This window comes from Octopus bimaculoides, chromosome 23 (genome assembly GCF_001194135.2).
Source record: "Octopus bimaculoides isolate UCB-OBI-ISO-001 chromosome 23, ASM119413v2, whole genome shotgun sequence".
Classification (NCBI taxonomy): Eukaryota; Metazoa; Mollusca; class Cephalopoda; order Octopoda; family Octopodidae; genus Octopus; species Octopus bimaculoides.
In genome coordinates, this window is record NC_069003.1 from 19,265,631 (window position 1) to 19,269,975 (window position 4,345).

Consider the following 4,345-nt stretch of genomic DNA (forward strand, 5'->3'; position numbering starts at 1 on the left):
GTGGAATCTGAAGACGAAAACAATACCTATTGTCATAGGTGCCCTGGGAATGACAGCGAAACGGGCTGATTACTACCTAGCTCAGATACCAGGAAACCCCAAAATGGCTGAAGTCCAAAAGATAGTGCTCATGGGAACTGCCCATATCCTACGTAAAATACTGTCTATGTGATCTCAAATTTTAAAGCAAACATAATTTTCTTATGGTTTCTTAAACATTCACTTGAACAAAACTGTACAAATCCAAATATATGGTACCCTAGGCATAACACCTACATGAACTTCTAACTTGTTGTCTCTTGAGGTCTCTAGGTGAGACTTGGATCCAACTTGTACAAATGCAAAACAAAAGTCAAACATAAAATAATAATAATAATAATAATTCTTTCCAATTGTTGGCATAAGGCCAGCAATTTTGAGGGAAGGGCAAGTCAGTTACATCAACCCCAGTACTTGAAAGATACTCATTTCATCAATCCCTAAAAAGATGAAAGGTAAAATTGATGTAGGTGGTATTTGAACTCAGAATGTAAAAAGCCAGAAGGTATACTGCTAAGCATTTTGTCTGACCAGCAAACAATAATAACAACAAAATATTATAACTCAAACAGGCTAATGGAATAAATGAATGTTATTTTAGAACTCGTGTGGATAAAAAAAAAGAAAAATACCACAAAAAAAAAATTTCTAAAAAAAATGTCTTGTGGTTGTTTGCATGCCATCAAAAGAATTTTAATCCTACCAGCTTTATCTGTCACAAACAGTTACTTTGCAAGGATTATATTATACAGTGTATGCCATTACCATCTTTAATATTTCTTTCAGAAACTGGAATTGGAGACAAACAATACAGCAGTGTTGGGCGAGTTGTTTTACTGCAGCAATCTCTCTTTTTCACTCAGTTCAAATTTTGCCAGGGTTAGTTTTTGATCTGTTTCTTTATTTTTTATTTTATTTTTACATTGTGGCTGGTGAATGATGATATTGTTGGGTATGGAATTCTGATGGGCTTGATCAGTGGTTCACTTCAGAGCCTTTCTGATGCTGATAAGGGAGTGTCTGTAATTCAATTCTGAACAAATATCCCATGGGACTTAGTTTCTAAAGTATTTATTTTCTTAATGTCTTCTTGCCAGTATAAACAAACATGTACACATACAGACATGTATATATGTACACATACATACATATATGTGTGTGTGTGTGTGTGTGTGTACGTGCGTTTATACACACATACACACACACTTGTAATTGACTTCCATTATTTCCAACTCCCAAATTCCACCCACATGGTATTGTCCATGGTAGGAGAAGAAGGACGAAAGGCAAAGTTGACCTTGGCAGATTTGAGCTCAGAACGTAAAGAGGGATGAAATACCACTTAGCAATTTGTCCTTCACGATTCTGCCAACTTGCCGCTTTAATAATACATCAACTCCAGTATTCAACTGGTACTTATTTTATCGACCTCCAAAAGGATGAATGGCAAAGTTGACCTCAGCAGAATTTGAACTCAGAATGGGAAGATGGATGAAATGCTGCTAAGCGTTTTGCCCAGCATACTAACAATTCTGTTAGCTTGCCAATAATCCTTTCTGCTATAGGCACAAAGCCTAAAATTTTGGGGTTGGGAGATAGTTGATTACATCGACCCCAGTGCTCAACTGGTGTTTATTTCATCAATCCTGAAGAGACAAAAGGCTAAATTGACCTTGGTGGAATTTGAGCTCAGAGTATAAAGATGGATGAAATATTGCTAAGCTTGTTGCCTAGCATGCTAATGATGCTGCCAGCTTGCCACTTTAATAATAATAATAATGATAATAATTGAATATGATAAAAAAATATTCAGACAAATACATAACACAAACACCAGGACTTACAAATATATATAACATACAGAAAATTGCACATATCCTATGCAAAACACTTTCAATACAGTAACCATAAGAGCATCGCAGCAAACCACAGCACATACCCAAGGCACACAGAGCTGCGCTCGGTAGTGAAGTGAAAGCATGCTATAAAAATAAAATAATAATAACGATGATGATTTCAAATTTTGCCACAAGGGCAGTAATCATGGAGGAGGGGATGAGTCAGTTACATCGACCCCCAGTACTCAGCTGGTACTTATTTTATCGACCCTGAAAGGATGAAAGGCAAAGTTGACTTCGGAGGAATTTGAACATAGAATGTAGCAATAGGCAAAATACTGTTAAGCATTTTGCCTAGCGGACTAACGATTCTGCTAGCTCACTGCCTTACTACTACTACTACTACTACTACTACTACTACTACTACTACTACTACTACTACTAATAATAATAATAATAATAATAATGGCTTATGATTTAAGGAGAGTGGAGTTGGATGATGCTACCAATTCTAGTACTTGATTGGTACTTTGTTTTACTGACTTTGAAAGAATGAAAGGCAAAATTGATCTTGGTGAGATTTGAAATCAGCATGTAAAGTGCTGAAAGAAATATTGCAAGTAGCTTTTGTGATTTCTGTCATTAACAACAATGACTACAATTTAGTTTCCAATCATTCTTATCATTAACAAGTCTGCTTAATTAATTACCATATGCCAAGTAATTATTTCAAGCAGAATTATTCAAGTGTTATAGAAATGTAGTAATAGAAATGATAATATTAGAAGAATAAAAAGTAGTGGTAGCAGGAGGACTAATATATATAAAAGAAATGGGCCAACAAGGGAACTCTATGAGGTTTTTTGGTTATACATAGCAGTCAAATCTCTCTTTTATTACACAATGCCATCATAAATAGAGAGGATACATTAGATATTGTTTTCTACAAAAGATAGGATGTTTGTTGTTGGAATGTCTGGTGCTAAGTGACAACAAAAATGAAAATAAGCATGAGAACATTCCAATTTAAAATTTTGTCCCCCAACCAAAGACCAGCTCTAAGTTTGTGATACAAATGGACTTATTTAATTTAAAGTGTTCTTTCATATTTAAACCCTTCTCCACTCCTTATTCTCCTAGCATAAAGTAGCTCTCCCCCCCACTGCCATCTTGGGGTCCATATTCTTGTATGCTACATAGCAACCTCACTAGTGCTGGTGTCATACAAAAAGCACCCAGTACATGCTGTAAAGTGGTTAGTGTTAGGAAGGGCATGCAGGCATAAAATCCATGCCAAAGCAGACACAGGAGCACAATCCAGTCCTCAGGCCCATTGGATACTCTCAAACCATCCAACCAATACCAGCAAGGAATATGGGTGTTACATATTTCTCTAGTAGTGTCCATCAAATTGGACTCTTTTTTTGCAAATAGCTTCTGATAAATTGGGAAGCTTTTTGTACAATCTTTCTTTGGTGATGGGTATTCTTTCTAGGACAGCATGAGGCAAAGTTGAATGTGTAATCCTGTGAAGACATTTGTTAGTCAGTTAAGAGATGACATTGAATGATCCCAACAGGAATTGTCAGGTGCAATGGAAGAAAGAGATGGGTGGAGGGTTAGTTAAGTAATTCTGAGCAAGCTACATCTGATGATGATGACGATGATGATGACAAAATAGATGTGGTTGATTAACCTGCAAAAAATAGCAGCCATATCCCCCTCAAATCACACCCCAACCATCTTAAAACCAAGGGAAAATATTAGATAATGTAGTCGTAGATACTTTAAGAAAGAAAAGGTAGGATGGTCACAGAGAGACTGTCTTTGATCACAAGACTTTTCAATTCAGGTTGCCCTGGGGTTTAGCAATAACAACAAGAATAGATTTTGCAACTGAATGGGTGTGTTGGTGCAGAGGTTCTGAAACCAATAAAAAGACCCCCACCAACTCCTCTCACTGAATATATAAGTGCATAGACAGAGTTAATTATATACTAACAAACAATAAAACAAGGAGGAAAATATAAAACCACCAACTGACTCTGAAACACCAAAAACAAGAGAGAAGATGGCGAGGGAGCAAGACAAGGAGAAAGATTGTCCCAAAGCATTCAACAGATAATGTCAGAGTATGAGAGAGAGACATAAGACAGACAGATAGACTATATATATATATATTAAAAAGCAGCAAAAATATCACAAAAACTGTTACTCAGAGTTTCACATTTCCGTTCATCAGACAGTTTTGTTTAGAATCTTTAACCCTTTCGTTACTATATTTCTGACCAAAATACACCCCTCATGAGTTTCAATTAAATTCTAAAATAATCATGAATTTAGACTAGTCTCATTAAACACCTGTAACTTTTTTATTTATCAACATATTAATGTGATATTTGGAACATAATTAAAGAAAGGGTTCTTAATCAATTCTATTGCATAATTTTTGTCTCAAAGTTCTCCAC

General features: G+C 35.7%; 1 protein-coding gene across 1 annotated transcript in view; it reads right to left on the reverse strand.

The window, feature by feature from the left end:
• The window catches only part of LOC106879044 (multiple PDZ domain protein), a 293,438-nt gene that overhangs the window by 109,582 nt on the left and 179,511 nt on the right, over nt 1-4,345 (reverse strand). The gene's annotated exons all lie outside the window — the stretch shown is intronic.